Consider the following 24,422-nt stretch of genomic DNA (forward strand, 5'->3'; position numbering starts at 1 on the left):
GTTTGAGTAACAACAAAGTGATATCCATTCTCCTAGCCCATACATTTGCCCATATACACTGTAGGTCATTTAGAGGCACCAGTATTTCATAATCAGTTTAAAAGTTCTGTGTATTGATTTGATTTTAACGTTATACTTTATAGCCTACTTCGGCTATGGGCGGAGGGCAGATATGCGGTCGCTATGACGACCAGGTGTGGGCGGAGGCAAGTAAACTTGCTATGGAAACAGAGTCTATATCAAGTAGAGCCGAGTAATACCAGATCGAGTGGAGCTGTACTGTGCTGTTATATGTGGTGGAAATGAGCCATGAGAAGGGATGTCGAAAAAGTTTTTTTTTACCGACAACCGACCCTCATTAGCCAACTGTTGATCGGTTAACCGAGAAGATTAAAATGCGCTATATGACTGTTTGTGCCCCAATAAACATTTACCATAACAAATGCTTTATTTTATTCATTGAAAGCGTTTATATTTACATCTACAAGCAGAAAAAAACACATTAACAAAACGAAAAGACAATGAATCTTCCAGCACACTAAAGCCCCTTTTATACATTTTTTACATCAAAAGTCCCACTAGTACACGTGTTTTTGTTACCCAGGAAAGCAGCAGCATCGCCTTTTAAACTTTTATTGCACTCTCAACCCACGTTTCTCCAAAGCTGCAGGCTTCCCCCTCCCTTTTCCCTTCTTCTCTCATGGCTGTCCAGATTAGGGAACATTGTGCCCTGGTAGAGTTGCACCACGGACTGTTTAGAGAGTTACACTTCCTGATACTCAGTTCCTCTTTAGATGTGTTGAGGACATGTCTGATTATTGCTTCTGACATTAAACAGTTTGCAAATAGAACTGCGTTCTTATTTACAGATGCTTCCGGGGTAAAAATTTCAAACTAATGTCATTTAAACAAGGAAATAGCCTCACTGATGCACATTGGAGGAGAAAAAGGTGTTTCAACAAACGAAGCAGCAAACATTGTATCAAAATACTTGTTTTGATGTTAAGATTACATAATAGTGAAGCTGTAAAGCATTACTCAAAATGTGAACGTTACAACGACGGCTTTATTTTGAAAGAGCTAAAGTGGATGACCTACTTACATTCTGGCTGACTTGACGCAGTCTATGCGCCTGCGGCTGGCTGAGCTGTGTGGGGTGCATTGCACTCGTGCATGACGAGAGACACCTTTTTTTTCTCGCCATGTTCCATCAATGTGAAATTAATTGTTAAGAATCAGCCTGTGGGAATCACTGAATGTTTACTGACTCACGCTGGAAAAGGGGCAGCAAATCAGGAGGACGAGAAGCAAGGTCGGAAAATCACGCGTCGTGATTTTCCGACCTTGCTTCTCGTCCTCCTGCAGCAAGTCCAGCAAGTCCGCATGCAGCTGTCAATGTTAATCAATGCATACTGTAGCCTACAAACAATCTGTCTCTCGTTGTAAAGAGTAATGTTAATTGATACTTTTAAATCGTCAATTAGACGCTTCATGTCTGCATCTTTCGAACACGGTAAAAACTACTGTTTCATCATTCAGTGCACACATATGCGTGCGTGTGCATGATGAACGTGCAGAGAGGGAGGGAGGGAGAGAGAATGAGCGAGTTAAGAAAAAGTAATGTTTTACTATCAACCACAATGACTAATGCACTAATGCATTATGCAGGGAAACAACAACAACAACATGATTATCAGGCACTCCCCCGTGAAATTTTTACTTGCATTTCCGCTGCCCACCCGGTAACTGTCTGCCTTTCCGAAGCCCTGCCACTCCGAATGTTAACTTCCATTATTCACCTTAGAAGCCGCAATGCCGACCTTAGGTTTAGGCGTGGGGGTGGGAGAGGTTAGGTTTTGGGTTAGGGTCTGGGGGAGGTTAGGTTTAGGCATGGGGGGAGGTTAGGTTTGGCGTGGGGGCTGGGAGAGGTTAGTGAAAAACGGGGAATATAGAACCCTTTCTGAGTGCCGATATTTCGGAGTGGCAGAACGTCGGAGTGGCAGCACGTCGGAGTGGCAGCATGTAACCGCCCACCCACATGGGATGGCACATGTTAAAGGGCATGTGCAACATTTTATTTAACCGTTTAAATCAGGGGCACTCAATTAAAATTCAAAGAGGTCCAGTTAGAGAGAATTTCCTCAAGCAAAGGTCCGGAACATTGTAACGTAGCTTACGCTATGATTCAGTGCCATTGAACTCAATGATTGAAGTAGCCTAATGGTACAATGTCTGTATGTAGTCAACAACTGACTGTTAAATCAAAATAAACATCAACAATGCTTATTTACAGTTTTCATATTTAACTGGATTAATTATACATAACTAGCCTACTATAATAAATAAATGATCTTTTCACATTTCAAGTAAAATAATGCATTTAAAAATAACATACAACAGAGTGCTTTGGAAAAATGTGCATCTTAAAATGAAGTGCTTTAATTTAAGAGAAATAAGTTTCCCCTTTTCTTCACTCCATTTCACATTTAACACTCTCAGCCAACAAACAACCTTTTCTCTTGAGAGAAGTGAGCTCTCGATCTATCTATCTATCTATCTATCTATCTATCTATCTATCTATCTATCTATCTATCTATCTATCTATCTATCTATCTATCTGTCTATCTGTCTATCTGTCTGTCTGTCTGTCTGTCTGTCTGTCTGTCGATCAACCTCGCATGCTGTGGCGTTGGGCAGTGAGTGTGCCCTGGTGTGTGTATGTGTGTTTGCTCATGTGTGGCGCTTCCATAGACAGGTCAGGATCGCACCGCACTTCACACGAGACATACTGGTTTTAATCTGCCAGTAAGAACAATGAATGGACATGTAAGAGTGGTTTCTTTTGAGCACGCCATGTGAAATTACTATCTCTCGCCTCGCCTCCCCTCCGTCCGTGTGTCACACTCTCGCAGCACCACTCGAAGCAACAGAGAGAAACGATTTGCTTATTTGATTGGCCGAGTAGCATCACGTGTGATGATTTACAGCGCATTCATTGGTCTGTGAGCTTCCTGGCAGATAAAAAAGGTAGTACCGTAAAGACTATAAAAGCAGGTGCCGGTTAAAATAAAAACGCTCCGTGAAAATGTAAGTTATCAATGATTTGTAGGTTATAGGGCTCGGTCCGGAAAGGACGATGTCTCGGTCCGGATGCGGACCGGAGTCCGGACTTTGAGGATCGCCGGTTTAAGTGATAGTATTAATCGGTTAATGTTGAAACGGTCGATTATCTGTTAAACTGTTATCGGTCGACATCCCTAATAGTAAGTTCTTATTTACTCTGTTCATTTTGGTCACTTGGTTTCTTAACTTTTGGTAATACTGGGCCCTATCTTCATACAGGCGATATCCCCTATTTACGCTTGCGCACCTGTTTGTGCGTGCCTTAAAGGGATAGTTCGGTTTGTTTGAAGTGGGGTCCTATCAGCTAGTTCGATACACTAACTTAATTAGGTACAGTGTTCTGGAGGCTGGGCGCATTGTGGAACAAGACCCGGCACTCAGAGCAGCACCCAAACCAGCTTTTTCTCTGTAAGTATGGGGGGTCAACAACTAAAACGTAATTTAGCCACCTAAAACAACGCCCACCTAAACAAATCGATATCTGTGTACATGCACGCTCTATTTTGACAATTTTCAGCGCTTTACTTTTCCGCAAAACAGCAGTTTCATTCGGCACTGCTTTTTCTCCCAACCGTACAACTACCGTATTCCTCCGCTAAAAGCCTGCACAAAGCCGCAGCACTGGATTACTCCGCAGATCAGCTGTTATTTTGAGTTATTTTATTTCTCCCGGTTTGTTAGTGAAGACACAACAAATAGAATACACAAACGAAAATATGAGTGATTTTGATAGCGAGGATGATATGCCATTCACCTTGGTGACAAGAGGATACAATTATGAACCAGAGAGAATACAGAAGAGGAACTTTTGCAGAGAGTGAACAGGCACAAAGCGAGATGCGCCTGCTGCCTAAATGCCGGGGTGCCCTGCAGACCTTTTTCACCATTCCCAGGATAAATTGTGGAAAACGTCCCAGACCAGAGAGGCCAGGTGATTTGTTGTCTCTAAAGTAAGTCAGTGGCTGCGTTCCAATACCCATACTTGTACTTCTTTCTTGTAGTATGTACTGCCGCTGCCCTCACAAAGTATGGATTGTAGTGTGTAGCATGCATGCAAAATGCATACTATTGGGACACACTACATCTATCCGTCACGTGAGCTTCCTGAACTCCGACCTCTTGCTCACTTCCGCCGACGTCCGCAGCGCCACATTTTTTTTATTTTTTTATTCAATAACAAAGTCTGGCAATAACAAACAGTACATTATACAAACAATTCAGACTAAGCATTTACAAAATTGGAACAGACAATCAAATAAAAAAATTGCTGTTATATTGTAATGTATGTTGTTGTTTCTAATAAACTGATGTGATGATACTTACATGCAGTCTCATTCTTAACAGTATAATAACATGCATATTTCTGTCAGTGTTTTTATCATAGTTATTGACGTGTTCACGGCGTCATGGAGGTGGGCGTGGATTATACGCTGTTTGACTGTTCAGTCAGTGCGACATAACTCCAGTAGGTGGCAGTAATGCACAAAAAGTTGTTTGCCAACCGCCATAAAACATTAGAAGAAGAAGAAGAAGACGTCACTTCCGCTGCGCAAAGGATTGTGGGGAAGATTGGCTGGTGCAGCATGCATCGATCCATACTCCAAAATAGGAGCTGATGTAGTACAACATCCTGGTACTCTTGGCATACTGCATCTGACATACTATGTATGGAATGGAATAAGAATACGGTAGTTGCAGTGTGCAAGCTTTTCTTTCTTTTACCAGTTTCGTTAACCTTAGCTGTGCACCAGCACTATTCGGGTTTTGGATGTGCGCGTTTTTACCTATTTTTATATTCTTGGAGGTTGGAACATTAATTGAGATAATAAACAGGTTTCAGCCATGGATCTAAGCGTATTCCTCAGAGAACAATCAACAGAAAACCAATCAATATTGAAATCACCCATTTTTCTCATCTCTCTCTATTTTTCTCAGTAGCCATGTCACACAAACTATTTAACTACTGAATGTTGGAACTAGATGGCCTGCAACAACAGCTGACTAGAAATGCTTTTAAGTGTGGCAGTTGCACCTGAAGCCATATTGCTTCAATGTATTTTGCCATAATATCGTGCCTCTGTTTTGCAGGAAAATGATCACCTATAAAGATAGCAAAACCACCACCAAACCTATTTCTGTCATTTCTATAAATAGAAAAGCCGTCAATTTCTACTTCTGAATCAAAGGAACTGTCCAAATATGTATCTGAAACTGCAAGTATATCTATTCTATTTGACTGGAAAAAGAGAGAGAGGTCCTGGGTTTTATTCCTGAGGCTACATATATCAATATGAGCAAATACTAGACCTTTAGGTAGGTCATTAATGACATTAGACATAGATATACATTAATGGTTATTGTAATATATAAAAGTGAAGTATAGTATAATATTGTATAACAAGTTAAGCTATTCACTGGTTAGGAGTGGATGTGAGGGGTGACTTTCTGCCTGCAACGAGCTCCCTGATACCTTGGTGGGTGCGTCACAGCGCAAGGCAGTCGTACCTTAAGTAGGCGATGTCTCCTCTGTCCCGTGCCTCTTTCGGTTTAGGCAGGATATCTCTCCTTCTTGCTCTAATGGCCTCAGAAAAGTCCTCACCAATGTATTCCCAGGGGTAATCCTCTTCAACTCCTTATGTTTCTGTATTTCTCTGTCCTTAACGTTCAGTAATTTGACCACAATGGGTCGTTGCTTGTTGGCTCTGTGGTCAGTTGGTGAGCCCTTTCGATGGGCATGGCTCTGGCATCTAGATTACATTTTTGAGAAATTATGGTGCGTACTTTACTATCAGTCTCAGCCCAGCTTTCTCGTGCAGATTCCTCTATTCCATCAAAAATCAAGTTATTTCTCGTTGATTGATTCTCAATGTAGTCAGCCTTACTCTCGAGTGCAACAAAGCCTTCACAGATGGTTCGCATAGCCTACCAGTTTCAAGAGTGTTGTGATCGCCAAGTACCTTGGATACCCTGACTTTGATCTCATCCCTCTTCTGTGTATAATGGATGCTGTCCTTTATCTCCTGTATACTCCTGATCCTGAGTCGAGACGCTCATTGGTGGAGTCCCTGATTACCCTGACCAACTTATTGTAGGTGTCAGACTGTCCAGCAGTTCAACATAATAGGCTTTTTGCTGTGCAAGCATTTGATTTATGAGATTTCTTACTGCGGCCATGGTGAGCAACTCGGTGTCGGCTCCATTTCTTCAGTAGCAACAGGGGGGCAGCTTCACCGCCACAGTCACTAGCCTGGCCGTCACTCTTATCCTTGTCCTTCCTTCCCTTGCTAGGCATGCCACAGAACCCGGGCTAAAGGCGAGGCCCACTGCAGATCCGCTGGGCCCCATAAACAAGTTAGCTAAAATCAGCTGGCGGCAACGTCAGTAGTTGTCAGTGTAGCAAACAGCAGCAAGCTAGCTGACTGACTAGCGTTAGCTGCTAGCCGCGATCGGCAATCAAGTCTGTCTATCCTTGTCAAAATCCCAGTCCAGGCATCGGTCGAAGCCAGAAATGCCATCACAATGAGCCCAATGTCCGTGATCCAGAAGTCAATGTAGCTATCAGCAGCTAGCTAACTCAGCAGCTGTTAGCGCTAGCCGCGATCGCCAACAAGTCCCTCTATCCCTGTCAAAATCCCAGTCCAGGCAGCAGTCAAAGCCAGAAATGCAAACACAAAGAGCCCAATAGTGTAGACGTATCTTTCATAGCCGTACACCACAAAGCCCCCAGAGTGAGTTGAAGCACAATCCAACATACCTCAGATCTCTGCCGTCTGTCACTCACTCACAGACAAGTCACTGACAAAGACAAACAACTGTCTGTGATAAGAGAAGTCTGACAGTCTCGTTCGCACACAGCAGGCAGTCTTCACAGCTAAATGTCATACATGGTGTCGGACCTCATCATGTCTGTGATGTATCTGGTTATATTAAAAGTTGTTTGTTTATTGTTTCATAATTAAATTTGTATGTTTGAATTTGTGCTCATTCAAAGATAGTGTGATGAAAGGACTGGATGACAACCACGAATAGTGTGGTGCCTACTAGAGGGTTAGTGACAGCTAACTCGGAGAGACGGCAACCGGGGAAGAATGGGCTGGCACCCCAATATGTGTCCTCTGTGAGGAGGACTCCCAAAAAGCTATTAAGAAAACGAATAGAGAAATATTCCCAGGGGAGCCCGAGAGGGGGGAAGGATTAGCACCCCAGTTGGACGGACACAACGGCAACAGACCGACACAACGAACAAACGACTAAGAGCAAGCAGTGTGCATGTGGGAAAATCTGCAAGAATGATCGCAGCTTGAAGATCCACCAAGCCAGGATGAAGTGTTTGGTGGGAGCAGGAGCAGCACAATGCACAGGTGTCCAACCTGGTGAGACGCAGGAGGGGCCAGGCCCGGAGTCACCCCATAGTGTCCGGAACCTCCAAGTGCTGCAAACTAATCCCTCTAACACCAAGTTGGAGAGGAGGCAGATCAAATGGCCTGCAGCTAACATGACTTCACTGTTTGACGAAGATGTCAACCAAATCCTGGAGGCAACACGCTACAAGCCATGACAACGATCATTGTCAGCATCACAGCTGACAGGGGGTTCGCAGCTCGTTCCTCAACCAGAGCTTTCAGTATTTTGGGCATCGAAGGAGAGAGTAAGAGGAGAGCCATCCGCAGTACCACCAACGCGGCAGAGAGGGCCTCAAGATGGCTGTGGCTCAAAAGAGGAGAGCCATGGAGTCATCATAGCTAGCCAACTGGACACAAGCTGGGGTCTGATCAGCCCCAGCTGGGTCACCTGGAGGAGGGTGTATGATGTTGAAAGACCCGAAACACCTGATGATGCCAGGAACATCATTGAAGATGTGTCCAGTGGCATCAGTAGATGTATGTACACAGCAAAGACTTTAAAACAGTTGAGTTATTTGATTATAATGAGGATTTTTGGTTTACCCGTCACAAAAGGAAAAATCCAAAACATGGCACAAGAAAGCTCAGCAGGCCAAAGAATAAAACAATAAAGAAACAATTAGCTTCTTGGATACTTGTAGCAAGTTTAAACACATGTAACTGAGACAATTTAACAAACAATATACACATCTTCATATACATACACCGGGTGCCCCGGGCATTAGACAAAACTAACCTGGGATGTGAATGTGAGTCTCCCTGGTTTGGTTGAGCTGCTGCAGCTGGATTGAGCAGGCGAAGTTGTTGGTGGCGCTCTCTTTCACAGTCACAGTGTTGCTGATGTTCCAGAGGCTGGACACTCCATCTTGTCTCGGCTCTCTCTGTCCATTAGAGAAGATGTTTCCCTCTCCGTCCCGCCAAAGCACCTCCCACACACACACGCACGCACGCACGCATGCACGCAAACACACACACACACAGACACACACACACACACACACACACACATACACACACACACACACACACACACACTCTTACATTACATGTTTACTCACAGTAACTGACTGACCGAAGAATTTGTGCGTTCATGTTTATTTGTCTTCTAAAGCCACCTATTTCTGAAGAAAATGGTGAAAACGACATACCCAAACCTAAATGCTTACTGTGGCTGAAGCGCTAGGGTTACAGACAACTGCCTGACCTTTTCTGAAAGGTAAGACTTTGAGGTTTCTGGTCCAAGTGTCAGAATGACTCTATGTGTTACTGACCCTGAGTAACACCAGCTCAAACACAGTGGTTGATTCTCGCCTAGAATAAAAAACACTTTTAGAGTGTAAACAGTTACCTGTGGTTGTTGTATTTATGGCTAGAAACCCAATGGAGACATAGCCACAGGCCTTACCACATCCCAACTCAAAGAAGATGAAAAAATACCAAAACATGAGTATTTGGCAGTGGTTTTTGTAGGGAGATACCTAGGCAGATTTCCAAAAAGCCAAATAATCTGAAATGTTGTCTTTGTCTTTGTACAAAGACGGCTATAACTTCCGCTGTGTTGATCTGATCCGAAAAAGGAAGATATGGTTCGATGGGCAAGATTCAGACGATTAATTTGGTATGTAGCATGAACAGCATTGTTTAGAATTAACCACCTAATTCATCACGTTAATGACAGATGAACAGCAAAAAATCAGAAACGTAACGCCCGTGTTACGGTGCACTGCAAGAGGTTAAAAAGGATCCCCATTAGCTGCCACCAGGTCTCCAGAGTGCGTGTATTTACACGCATTTTCCCACCTTAAAATCAGCCAGTGCGCATAAATATTTTCATAACACACACTGGTGCGTGCACCTTGGAATTTGTAGCATCTTTCTCTCTCTCTCACCCTGCTCTTGTCCCACAGCGTGCGGCGCGGTCAAGCTAAATCTCTCACAGAGAAAGACAGGGGAAATACAAAAATAAAACGTTTTCAATTGCTTCTGAGTGCTTTAGACTTAGGCAGAATCGTTTTACTTTCAAAATCCGACTGGAAGTCATGTCGTCCTTATCGCTAGTAGAACACCGACAGGACAGTCCGCAGCCAGCCATCCATTACCTCTCCATTACTCACTCGTACCGGAATCGGAGTCACAAACAGATGGAATTAAAATGTGTCAGATGGTGTTTTGTACGTGGGAGACAAAGCTACGGCTTCAGCAGACGAGTTCTGACTAATGTTAGGTTGGCTGGCATGACAATGACATCTTAGCGTCTAATGTTAGCATCGCTAGCGGGATGCTAGCTAACTATCAAGCAAATTCTGGGATTACTAACGTTACCAAGATGTCATTCCAGATCGCTAAAATGTGTTGTTGACAATATGACTATGCTGTCTGTTAATGTTAGACCATCTAAGAGCAGCTATCTGCTACAGTTTTTCACTGTCTGCAGTGCACAGTGAGACTTCACAGCACACTGTGGGATATGTCACTACACTAATCACAGTAACGTGAACGTCCACAATCATGACCACCATTACATAATGTTAGGCAAACTACAGATGACTAAATAAATGGTTATTGAGTCATTCTTATCTGGTAAGACCATCATAGTGCATCATGAGAATGGTAGCCTACTTTAATTGAATTAAACTAAATTGTAATGTATCAGAGATTAATCATTGTGTCCTTAAATGTGCTCCTAACACACAAAATCTGAGGCCTGGACCAAGTCTCAACTAGACCTGAAGCAGCGACAACAGAAATGAGCCAAAACAGCTAGCCTGCTAGCAAGGAGGGGAAGCTAGCACTACAGCTCCTCAAAAGCCTGAAAAAGCTGCATCGCATCTCTCCCCCCAAGCACACAGTGCTCCACACGCCATTCTCTCTACGGCGCTTCAGACACACCGTACTGAGCAACTCTCCAAAGCGAACGGAAGCTCCACTTAACGAAGTGGGCACATGTGAGGATTTTATGGTTTCTGGGCAGAAGTTAGGGTTAAAATGCATTCTCATGTTATGCTGGCATTGAATGAATTTTGTCATTGTTAAACGATCTATAAACATCTAAGTGTTTATGACATGTGAACTGACGAGCGTCAAGTTTCTGAGAAAGAGAGAAACTTCACGGACGTCAGCGCGCTCCTCCTCTGCGTCTCTCTCTCTCTCTCTTTCTCCCGCTCTCTCGTCTCCCCAGCTAAGCCCCATTCTAGCCCGTCCAACTGGAAGAGCTAAGCTTGGAACTTTCTTAGACTGTTATAGCCTGCCACCTGCTAGAATACTGGTTGGGCAGAGAGAGGTTAACTGATCAAAACCCACAGTCTAGCCACCAGGCTATAGCTCATTCACCTCCCGGAGCTATTTCTCAAACGTTGCCAGATCCGCCATTTTGAGATGAAGGCGGGCTTAGCCTGTTAGGTCCTCCCCAGAGCCTCGGTGACATCACCAAGAAAGACCTAAGACAGGACCACTCCTCTTTCTCTCTCTCTCTCATGCACACACACAGAGAAGCCACGTGCCCAGTCGGCACGTAGACTTAACTCATTCAGGGCCAAAGACGTCTTTGACGTGTTATCAGGAATAGCCCAGAGGGCCAATGACGTGTTTGACGTGTTTTTGTTTTTATTCGTGCAGCGCGTAGTTCAAACACTTCCCCAGCCTGTGACATGGTATCAGGTCCCTAAAACCTCAAAGACAACCGACAACACGCGATCAAACACATACCGCAGCTGTTTTTTTGAAATGGGGGAGGAGGCAAGAAGACAAAAGCCGTGAGAAATGCTGCCTCTTTGCAGAGTAGGAGAGAGACGCCATTGTGTACGGTTGTGACAGTGTGCTGAGTTGAGTTGAAGTTGAAGTTGAAGAGATGACAGTAGCTAGTAGCCTATAGTCGTCAGTTTAGTTAGCGTTAGTTAGTTGTAGTATAGTCTGTAGTCAGTGGTGGAAGAAGTACTGAAAGTTTGTACTCAAGTAGAAGTACTGTTACCTTACTGAAATATTACTCAATTACAAGTAAAAGTACTGGTGTTAAAAATATACTTAAGTAAAAGTAAAAAGTACTCTTCTAAAAAACTACTCAGAGTATTAGTTACTTTTTTACCCATCGATTTTTAATAGCAGGCTGTCACAGGCATTCACTTGAAACGGGAGATCCATGTAGAAAATACATTATACACTTTCAACAAAGCATATTTCTCTAATAAATGATATGAATGAAAGATTAATCGCTTCTTAGTATCAACAGGGAGCAAAACCCTAAATAACTGAAAACTGGTGGGTGGGAGGGGTCTGTCAGTCACACCTGCTTTGCTCTTCCCCCAGATGTTATTCATTTTTAATAATACTGGTAAGCATTTGACTCTTAAAGAGGACAGGAAACATTTGATCATATGAATCTAGTTAATTTGCATGTCACCTCAGAGAAGACATGCAGGACACTGCTTTCAAGTCTGAAATGTACCTAGATTTGCTAGAAGGATGAACATTTCACCTTTTTTTTACAGAACTGTTTTTTTATTGCTTAACTGTGAGTCTGTGACTGTTTTATTTCTGAACAGAAGGATTAGCCTCGCCTCCAATAAACAAAAACTGCTGATGCTGTTGCTGTGCATTTATTTGAAAAAGAATAGGGCCCACATGATATGCAAGTAAAATAATAATAGCAGCACAGACATCAGCACTCAGCAACACTTTTTCCAACAATAAAGAAAATAAATGTTATTCACATACCGAGTAACTGTTATCCTTACACCACTATGATTTGTTTCCAGACTTTTCAAGATGTGCTCTGTACTGATACTGAACCAGTGGAAACAACTATTATGAAATGAATGGTTGTATTTTAATTTAAATATTTGCTTTGATTGAAACAAAAATCTTGTCATTAGTATTTTCTTTATAGCCTAATAGCAAGCTGTTAGGAGTTAAACAGGTCATAATTCCCTCTCAATTTTATATTGCTGTGAAAACACATGTATTGTGCACTGCAAACTATTTGGGCTTATTTTTTTTTATTTTTTTTTACGGAATATACATTGAATATCCACACTGGGTAGACTAGCCTCTATACCTAATATATACAATCAATGCTGTCTATACCCATGGTCACCTATTAGGCTACATTGCCGCCTGCCCTCCTAATATGGTCGGACAACGGTACATGTCATGACGTGTCACAGACCGCATATTTTGGGATTATTTTATCAAGTGGATTATGTCAAAACGGGACTTGCGTGGCGTCCGTGGACAATGCATACCTTGGGTGGCATTTGGCTTCAGGTTTGTCTTTCACTTTGGTGAAGGGTTCAGCAGGGATCATGTCGCTTCCTCCTGAGTCCTGTGTCGACTGGTCTGTCACGCAAGTTCGCAACCAAATTAATGATCAAATTAGCAGTGAACAGGGGGCATGTCGCGTCACGCGTGATGCACGTGATTCCATCCTTAATCGAATTTGAATTAAAAGTGTTATTTAGACAGTCACACTGTCTGCACGGCACGGCAGCACACATGCTTGAGACAGAGACAGGGCGCTTGACAGCGAATTCAGCGGACAGATCAGAGGGGAAAGACTGGCGGGGGGAATGAATGGACCAAACGGCCGCTACTCGATAACAGTATCGATAAGGTCGGACCTTATTGATTTTCGGGTTTCGAGTCGAGTCCCATCCCTACCTACGAGCGGCTTGAAATCCCCGTTTCTGGCGTGGTCATGCCAAACAACATCTAACATGTGGGCGTCTCCCCGCCCCCCCATTTCATGGTTTTTATTGCCCCGTTTGCGATCAGCTGATAGAGTTTATTGGCTGCGTAAAATGCAGATCAAAGGTTTGGATGTTTGGATTTAATTAATTCAAATTGTACTCAGTACTCAGTATGATTTAAAAAGTAACGAAGTAGATTACATGGTGCAATCCATACTTAAGTAAGAGTAAAATTACAGACTTGAAAAAATAACTTTTAAAAGTACAAGTACCCAAAAAAAGTACTTAATTACAGTAACGTGAGTAGTTGTAATTCGTTCCTTCCACCCCTGTCTGTAGTATAGTTTAGTTAGTTAGTTGTAGTAGTCATAGTCTAGTCAGTCATGGTGAAGGCAAAAGGAAAGACCAAACACCGCATCGCCCCTCGGCGCGGCGGTGCCCGAGCTGTTCGCCTTGCTGCTGGCCTTGCTGCTGGGCAGCGGACACTGGATGAGATGTTCTCGGTAGTCAAACCCGTGACCACCATCGATCCGGTTCCAGCGCCTGGTCCCAAACCCAAGCCTCCTGTGTCCCAGCTCGAACGAGACGAGACTGAGTCAGAACTTAGTGACGAGGAGGAGATCGGGGGCAACACAACAGACATGATTCCCCAGGAGGAGCCATTTTCCAGGGCGCATTTGCGAGACGAGACTGAGTCAGAACTTAGTGACGAGAAGGAGATCGAGGGCAACACAACAACAGACATGATTCCCCAGGAGGAGCCATTTTCCAGGGCGCATTTGCGCCGTGCAAAGACGCCCCGGGATTACATTGAAAGTGACTTTGACTCTCAGCCATCAAGCTCCCATTCTTCTGAAGAGGAAATGGTCACACCGTCGCCAGTTGTCCATGTCGAGGGCGAAGAAGACTGGACCCCAATGCGACAGGACCCCGATGATCGTGGTAAGGAGTAATTTTGTTGTTGATATATATGCATATTGTACAGACAGTACCAGTACCAGCTTCACGCACAAAGTCCCAGTGATGATGTCATCACACTCACACAAAGTCCCAGTAATGATGTCATCAGTGTGTGTGTGTGTGTGTGTGTGTGTGTGTGTGTGTGTGTGTGTGTGTGACTACTGACTACTGACTACACTGTCTCTGCATTCTATGATCGTATAGTTTACTGAGACTAGTACACTACACTGTCTCTGTACTAAATGTGATTATATAGTTTACTGAGACACTACACTGTCTCTCTGTACTAAATGTGATTATATAGTTTACTGAGACACTAGTACAATACACTGTCTCTCTGTACTAAATGTGATTATATAGTTTACTGAGGATATGTTGCTTTTATTTCAGATGAGGACGAGCCGATTGTTGCAGAACCCAGTGAGCCCACATCTAGTAAACAACCGAGATCAAAACGTAAGATCTTGTTTCCCTCTTTTGTGTCTTTGTCCAAAATGGCTGATCTACAAGCTCACAATTATACATGTTGTGTGTGTGTTGTAAATTGTATTGTAATGTATGTATTTCTTTATTTACAGGCCGTGGTGCAGATGGAGAGCCAATGGAGGGACAGCAACCCAGGAAGAAGGGGAAAAAGAAAGACACCAAAGGTATGTTCATTTTCCCTCTTTGCCCAATATAGCTGATCTACAAGCTTGTGTGTGTGTGAGTGTGCTATAGTAATGTATTTGTATTTCTATATTTTTATAACACCTATCCTGTATCCAGAGCAGCAATGGTACTGCATGGATGAAGTGCCGTGGGAGCCAGAGGACATCCCATTCACTGCTGTTCCTAGCCTGCTCAACAGTGCTGCTGCGCTGGAGTCGGACAAGCCAGTGGACTTCCTGGAACTCATCCTTACTGAAGAGCTACTGCAGTATATTGTTGACCAGACCAACCTATATGCACAGCAGCAAATTGAGGCTGGCGCAACAAGTGTAAGGCTCGAGGCATGGAAACCTGTTGACATTCCTGAACTGAAGGCCTTCCTAGGGCTCCTCTTCCTGACTGGGCTCATTGTAAAGCCTGACCTAAAGAGTTACTGGTCCACGAACGAGGTGCTGGAGACCCCCTATTTTGGTAAGACAATGTCCCGAAACAGGTTCCAGATCATTACGCGTTTCCTGCATTTTACTGACAACACAGCAGTGAGAAACAAGGATGGCAGGTTGTTCAAAGTCCGCACAATCTTAGATATGCTAGTGAACAAGTTCCAGGAACTCTACCAGCCAGGCCAGAACATCTCAATAGATGAAGGAACTTTACTGTGGAGAGGCAGATTGAGCTTCAAAGTTTTTAACCCACAGAAACCTGTGCGTTACGGGATCAAAAGTTATGTGTTATGTGAGTCCCAGACAGGATTTTGTTATAATTTGATGCGTTATTGTGGAGACGGTAAATCTCTTGTAGATACAGTGTGTGGTCTCCTGTTGGGGCTGGAACAGCAGGGCTACAAACTGTACATGGATAACTTTTACAATTCTGTAAACATGTGTGATATCCTGCTAGATCTGGGGACACATGTATGTGGCACACTGCGAAAGCATAGAGGAGAGCCACCAGCTGTACACCATGCTGAGAAGGCCACCCTGCAACCAGGGGGCAGAATTGCCTTCCACACTGACCGGGTTCTGTGCTTGGCATGGCGGGACACAAATGTTGTGAGAATGGTATCCACATTTCACCAGAACGAGATGAGACAGGTCTTGACGTGGAAGAAAGGTGTGAGGGGGAAGGTGGTGAAGGAGAAGCCTGTCTCTGTGATAGAGTACAACCAGTCTATGAACGGTGTTGATAGGCTGGATCAAATGATTTCGTACTACCCGTTCATCAGGAAGTCCTATAAATGGACAACTAAATTTGTGATGTACATGTTCGAAATCTGCCTCCACAACGCCTTCGTCCTGTACAGAGCTAAAAACCCACAGGGCACAGTACAGACCATGCATGCATTCCAGGAGTCTTTGATTCAGGCGTGGACCACTGCCACAAAGCTCCATAAAGCTCCATATGCTGACCGTCCGAGTAGGCTGTCTGCCAACCTGGCAAAGCATTTCCCTGTCAGGAATGACCCCACCCCCAACAATGACAACCCAGCAAAGCGATGCAAGGTGTGTATGGCCAACAACAACAGAAAGGAGACACGTTTCCAGTGCAACTTCTGCCGCATCCCCTTGTGCAGGGTCCCCTGCTTTGAGGTCTACCATGACACTCTGAACTATAAAGAGTAGGGGTGTCACGATACACTAGGTTCACGATACGATACAATAGACGATATTGGGTTCACGATAACAATATTTTTTGCGATCGATTTGTAAGTTGAGGGGGCATCCTTCACGCTGATTTGAGTAATTTCACCATTTTCATCCTCCGTGTCTGTAACGTCCCTCGTCTGTTCAAACAAAGCAATGAAAAGGAGAGCGAGCATGCAATCAGATGCAGATCAGTGCCACCATGTTCAGCTTCTTTTTCTCGCGATATGAGATTTCATCTCAACGATACATATTGTCACGTTTTGATATCGCGATATATTGTGGGACGATATATTGTGACATAAAGAGTAAATTCCCCTCAGTGGTAGAACGAACTCCCGACTGAGGTCAGGACGGCCGAATCCCTGCCCATCTTTCGCCGAAGATTGAAAACTCCTTTTCTTTTCTTTTATCAACTTTTTATTTTAGTTTTCAGTGAGTCCACCTTTGAAAAAAAAAATCACCTTTTCAAGCTCCACTTGAGTCCCTCCTGAACTAACCCTTTTGATGTAGCATCTCCCCCCCCCTTCTCCACCCAAACCCCCTCCCCCCATCTAGCATCTTCCCCCCCTTCTTCCCCCCAAACCCCCCCACCCCCCCCCCCCCCCCCCCCCAAAAAAAAAAAAAAAACATTGATGTTTTACTCTACTGCTGCAAGGGTGTATCTGTGTAGATGATGTTCCACAGTTGATTCCACTAATGTTGACAATGTGACATTGTAAGTCGCTTTGGATAAAAGTGTCTGCTAAATGACAAAATGTAATGTAATGTAAAGAGACACACATGGGCCCCGCGCGCACACACACATTCACACTCACTCACACTGAGTAAACTGTATTGTTGAATGTAAAAAAAAGCACTTCATTTATATATATATATATATATATATATTTGTCATTTGTGTCATAACGAATAGTATTTACATGTCTGATGTCAATACAGTTCAAAATAAAAGAATTGAGAGCGAGTTCTGCCTGAGAATGTGTATTTTACAAAAATTGCCTTTTCTCCTGTTTGTCATCTCAGAGAGACCTTTTTGGTGAAAACAGGGTGTATATAAATGGATATAAGTAGAGTACAGAACATGCTAAAAGCTCACTTTTTTTTCCTGGTGAACCCAGAGACATACATCTTCATTTTGAGGTATTGCAAATCACTCTGGTGCTAATAGATAATTTACTGTGGGTCTTGAAAGATGACCAACAATTATGAAAATCTTTGGCCTGTGCTAAATATTGGCAGTCCTAAACTGGCCCTGAATGAGTTAACACACACACACACACACACACACACACACACACACACACACACACACACACACACACACACACACACACACATTTAAATGATTTATTTATGTCCACATAGATACAGAGTACAAAGGACATAAACACTAGTAATGCAATCAGATGTTGGGAGTTGGTCAGATACAAGAGTGCCTAATTGGCGACCACAATAATACATACAAAGAAGATATAATACCGCACAGGGTGATGACAAAGGCAGATTGACATACAGTTATACTGTAATACAAGATAAGGGACAGTATCCAATTTCATGGGTACAAAAAGCAGCGCCTTCTCCATATTGAGCGACTGCCAATTATAGCAGATACTGAACAATACCTTGCTAACTGTTTGGCCCTTCTCTTAGGTAGACCAGCCATCTGGAGGCCACTCACAACCAGCTTATGGACATGACCCAGGCTACCAAATATGAAAACTATAAGTTTACACCTGTAGCCCAGCTGTGAAATGGTCTGCTCCAGCTGTTGATATTTTAGCATCTTGGTTATAAAGGCCTCCTCTAGGCTGTGGTCAAAGGTACAGCCAACTTCAAGAACAAACACCTCTCTGAGATTTTCATTCACGACAACAACATCAGGAGTGTTAGCTGGAATATTAGAGAACACATCAGAGTCGTCACTACACAAACTGAACATGCTCGGCTTCACGGTGGAATGCTTATAGAGTGAAATAGAAGATCTAAAAATAGAGGAGATATCTTTTGATATCAAATCCACTATTCTATAGTGCCTACATATGTAAAGCCCTTTGTATGCATGGCAACCATTTAAGATGTGAGACATGGTTTCAGTAATCTGTTCATGACCATGATGTATACAGTGAGGAGCATGACTGTTCGGAAGCCAGATGGAAAGATTGAGCTTGGTTGGTAAGGCCTGTAGTCTTGCTTTTATAGTGAAGATAACAATACTCTCATCTATAGCTAGGTTTTTAAATACTGCATGAGACACAGAGTGATCTGCTACAGGAAGACATGCAAGCTTTCCTTGGAGTTTCAACTCAGTCCAGTGTTGTCACTGTCTCTGCTGTTGTGCCCTCAAGAGGTGACCTCGGGCATTTGTTAGTGGAAGCTGGTGTTCTGTTCCACAGATGTTTACGGTCGCTCTCACAGTATTGCTGGGATCAGATATAATCTCCTCCGAGACACTCACTGCCTCAGAGTTGGATCCCACCCACTCCAGTGTGACTTTGGCCCAGCCACATAGATCGTTTAAGTCAGGCCAATCAGACCACACACCAAAGCCAGGGGAGCCACTGTCCAGCTTTCCGCTGGGTTTTCTCCTGAAACCCAGAAAACTAGGATCCGGCCCACGTGCCAGGGGGACCTTGCGCCTTTTTAGGTCCAGGAACAGAGAACCTCTTGCGAGCTCCCTGACATATTGGTCGTCACTGTTGAGCATATTCAAAAGATGGCTGAGCCTCGTAGCAACATAAGTCCATTCAAAGTTCGGAACCCCCAGACCACCCTCCTGTTTACTATGAAAAATGACGTGTAGTGTGCGTATTTAGTCCAGTCCACTGTCTTACCAAACGTACGGTTTTATCATTCAGAACACGCAAAGACTTGCATGGAATATGTACGTTGGAAAATAGGTGTTGAACTTTGGCCAGTGCTACTTTTCTAACTGCTTCCAATTTAATGATGAGTGGCAGGGGCGATGCATCAATCAAATCGAGTCTGGTGGAAAACTCAGAAATGACCTCATCGACTTGCTCTTTCCATTCCCCTGCCACATTGAATTTGTGCCCCAGGTAGGTATAGGTCTCATGTCGTGAGTAAACTCTTAGTGGCTTATTGTTAATCATGAATTCAGGTAATTTGTCTGATTTGGAATGATACCAGCGGTTTCCCCTGCTCCGCCTTTCATAGAAAACTGCACATTTGGAGTCTTTGACCTCCAGTCCTGACCACTCTAAAAAGGAATCAGTTCTGGAAAGCATGTTGTTGATAACCGCCTCCTGACGGGAGGATATTAAAACATCGTCTGCATACCCCTGAACGGGGTTAGGGGAGATAACACTGGGGGGGGGGGGGGGGGCGCAGCTACAAAGCAATTTTAACCATTGATTAATTGCCAACACAAAGTTAACAGCACTCCATGGGCAGCCAGTCTTACTTTATTGCCAGAATGGGAAGCCAGTGAAGGTCGCAAAAAAGGGGAGTGACATGAGAAAATTTAGGTAAGTTGAACACCAGACGGGCTGCAGCGTTTTGGATAAGCTGAAGGGGTCGGATGGCCGAGGCAGGTAGCCCGGCCAACAGAACGTTGCAGTAGTCTAGACGCGAGATGACAAGCGCCTGGACCAATAGTTGAGTCGCCTCTTTAGTGAGGAATGGACGGATTTTTCGAATGTTATAAAGTGAGAGCCTACAGGCACGGGCAGTCGCTGCGATAAAGGCTGAGTAGGATAACTGGTTATCTAGAAACACCCCGAGGTTCTTAACTGTTGGAGAAGGGAGTACCGTAGTGTTGTCAATATGGATGGAGAGGTCTGTGACAGGGCAGTCCTTTCCAGGGAGGAACAGTAGCTCAGTTTTGGCAAGATTCAATTTGAGGTGGTGTGCAGTCATCCAGGTGACGATGTCTCTGAGGCAGGCGGCTAAACGTGATTCTATTTGGGTGTCGGAAGGGGGGAAAGAGAGGAAGAGTTGAGTGTCATCAGCATAGCAATGGTAGGAGAAGCCATGGGATGAAATGACATGACCGAGGGATCTGATATATAGGAGAAAGAGGAAGGGGCCCAGGACTGAGCCTTGGGGTACTCCAGTGTTGAGGGTGCATACTCTGGAGAGTGCCCCGCGCCATGTGATCTGGTATGAGCGGTTAGAGAGGTAGGAGGTGAACCAAGACAAAGCGGATCCAGAAATGCCTAGGTCTGAAAGAGTGGAAAGAAGTATTTTGTGATTAACTGTGTCGAAGGCGGCAGATAGGTCGAGCAGGACAAGGACAGAGGAGAGGGATGAGGATTTGGCAGTGTGTAGGGCATGAGTGACGGAGAGGAGAGCTGTCTCAGTGGAGTGGGAGGCCTTGAAGCCAGATTGTAGTGGATCGAGGAGTTTATTCTGAGCGAGGTAGAGAGAGAGTTGTTCCGCGTAATTTTGAACAGCAGTATGGTCAAGGGAGGGTTTCTTAAGAAGTGGTTTTACTCTGGCAGTTTTGAGAGGGGCAGGAACGAGACCGGTGGACAGAGAGGAGTTGATAAATGACGTGAGAAACGGAGATAAGTCAGCAGAGATGGTTTGGAGTAGGGAGGAGGGGATAGGATCCAGAGGGCAGGAGGTGGGACGGTTGGACCTGACAAGTTTAAGGACGTCTTCAGGGGAGAGGGGAGAGAAGGAGGCGAAGCCTGTGGCAGGAAACAGAGAGTCATATTTAGGAGTATTGCTGTTAGTGGCTGGAGGGGGGAAAGAAGCGCTGATGTCATCAACCTTTTTGGAGAAGAAGGTCATGAAATCATCAGCAGAGAGGGAGGAAGGAGGGGGAGGGGAGGGGAGGGAGGGTTGAGGAGAGAGGAAAAGGTGGAGAACAGTTTACCGGGGTTTGAGGCGGAGGATTGAATTTCGGAAATGAAAAAAGAAGATTTAGCAGAGGTGACAGCAGTGGTGAAGTTGGACAGGGTGAGATGGTATGCAGAGAGATCTATGGGGTCTTGTGATTTCCGCCATTTTCTTTCCGCTGCTCTAAGCTCAGTTCGATGGGATCGTAGAGCCTCAGACAGCCAAGGTGCAGGGGGAATGGATCGAGCCGGTTTTGAAATGAGGGGACAGAGAGAGTCAAGAGCGGAGGAGAGGGAGGAGAGAAGAGTAGTGGAAGCCTCATCCGTGGGTAAGAGAGAGAAAAGTTCAGCTGAGGGAAGGAGGGAGAGGACAGCAGAGGAGAGGGCTGTGGGTGAGAGGGATTTTATATTGCGTTGGGTGGTAATGTAATGAGACGGTAATGGGAGGGGTTTGGGGAGGGAGATGGGAAGGGAGAAGGTTATGAAATGGTGATCGGATACCGGGAGAGGGGTAACTGAAAAGTTGGAAGTGATGCAGGAACGGGTGAAGACCAGGTCGAGGATGTTCCCCGCCTTATGAGTGGGCGGAGAAAAAGAGAGGGAGAGGTCAAAAGACGCGAAAAAGTTGAGAAATAGGGGAGATTGCAAGGTTGCTGGCAGGATATTAAAATCGCCAAGCAGGATCAGTGGAGTGCCATCTTCTGGAAATATGGAGAGAAGGGTGTCTAATTCGTCCAGGAAAATTCCAAGATGGCCGGGAGGGCGGTAAATTACAATAATACTAAGTTTGAAAGGAAGGGATACAGTGACAGCGTGAGATTCACGGCCGGAGGCCCTGGGGGTGTGTGAAAAAGAGAACGAGTCTTGATGCCTACTTGGAGAGGAATTGGATCTGTGAGCTGTTTCCCACAAATTACTTGCAAAAAAGAACCAGAATAAACATCTTTAACAATGTCAATATAAACCTGAGGCAGGTGTATTTCCTCAAGAGATCTAATCATGACATTATGTGCTAAAGTTCAGAATGCATCACGAAAATCCCAAAAAACAGTATAGAATTTACTGGATTCATGTTTAAAATCATCAATTCCAGTTTTGAGACAAAACACATGTTCATTCATACCTTGCCCATTGATGTAGGCCTTTTGCTTGGGAGACAAGATGTTTTCATCCACAAGCCAAGGCAGAATTCGGGCAAGAATGCATTTCATAAACACCTTAAAGATGGTAGGCAAGAGGGAAATGTCTCTCCAGGTTGATGGATTGTCCGGGATATTGTCCTTTTTGGGGATTCTATGGATGAGAGCTCCCTTCCAAGAATCAGGAACTCGTTTATTCTCCAAGCAGGTATTAAAAATTATACTGAACAACAGCGAGTACCCAAATCCCCCTCCCTGCCCCAATAACTGTGAGCAGGTTCAGCTATATTACCAGCAAAAGTGCCGAGGGCAAACGTCAATTGACGACCCACTCCCACCACCCCCCTGGCATGAGTCCGTGCCGCATACAGAGCCACCGGCCTGTCTCCCAGACACTGTGCATTTTACCCAGGCTGAAGTGGAGTCTGTGTTGCGCGATCTACCTAATAACAAATCAAGTGGCATGGACGGGGTTTCATATGAAGCTCTCAAGGCCACACAGTCATCTACACTAACTTCCATTTTTAATACCTGCTTGGAGAATAAACGAGTTCCATTGTGACACACACACACACACACCTACACATCCTGGTGTAAAATCTCCCATCCACTATCCAGTGCGACACGCGCTCCTTGGACAGTGCCCCACCCAGGGCCCACCGCCCAAAGCACACCAACAACTGGTTACAGGTGTGCAGCGTGCATGTCCTGCCCACATAGGCCAGGATCACCCGCACCGGGCATAGCGTGTTTAAATGCCGCTCCTCCTCCGAATTTAACGGAGGGGGAAAAAAGCCGACAGGTCTACCATCATAGACCTGAAGCTGGCATTTTATATTCTTAGGCTGGTATGCGGGGTTGGGCCGAAGCGTAACCCTCCGTGCAGGGCCCGAAATTAACTTTTTGACCCACCGGCCAGTGGCGGGTAGATGGAAAAAATCTACCCGCCAAGCATATTTCTTACCGGCCAAAAAAGTAAAACACATTTTTGTGTCACATATATCCATATATATATAAAAAAAAAATCAGTACATTTCAAGTAGATAAGGTATTACGTTGAAGAATACACACTTAAATAAGAGGCCAGAGTAAAATTTGAAGCAAATTACTGTATTTTAATATATTGATTGATGATTGATTAATCAATACATGTCAAGTCAATCTTATCAATACATGTCAAGTCAATCTTGAGCTTAAATTGTAACCTAATGTTAAACATCATCAGGCTCCTCACTCTCTACCCTCTTTGCAGGATTTAACAGAACAGAAGTAAATTTAAAGGTTTTGTTAACATAACTCCTCAGACTCCTCACCCTCTCTCTACTTCTCCTCTTTGCAGCCAATGTGACACTGGCTCTGTTCATGGTCACGAACGGCTTCCAGCTTCATTGATTTACTACCGATGACAAACGTGTTGTTTCTATTTTTCTTTTTGGCATACTTGCGGCACACGGAACAACTCATCACTAAAGCCCCAGCATCATACTGTAGCCAGTCTCTTGAAACACCGCTATCGCCAAACTTCCACTCCTCTCGAAACTTTCTTTTGTTAGGTGGTCTCGCTCTCGCTGCCGCTTCATCCGTTTTCTTTTTAGCGGCCGGCTTACTCCCTCGATATGGTTCCACATTGTAACCCATTTAAGGTTATATTAAGCTAACGTTAGCTTATCTATAGCAGGCGGACCGGCGTAACGTTAGCTCCCTGCAGTGCAAGCAGGCGCTAACAGCCCTGCTGTTAGCGCCTGCTAAGTTGCTTTCGCAACTTAGCAGGCGCTAACTTAGTGGCCCCTAAGTTGCTTTCGCAACTTAGGGGCCACCAGGGTAAGCTGCAGGCCCTGCTCCCTCACCCTGTCCAACACATTCTGGAACCAACTGGGGCCAGGTGTGCGCTAACACATCGTGGCCCATGGGTGGTTCGTCCTCTTGAACAGAGAACCACAGGGGGCAGTGTGCTGCGCCCTGCGATGCGAAGAGATCGACGCGGGCGCTGCCGAATCTGGCCCAAATCTGTTCCACC

The sequence above is a fragment of the Poromitra crassiceps genome (assembly GCF_964638095.1).
Source record: "Poromitra crassiceps genome assembly, chromosome: 7".
Taxonomy (NCBI): Eukaryota; Metazoa; Chordata; class Actinopteri; order Beryciformes; family Melamphaidae; genus Poromitra; species Poromitra crassiceps.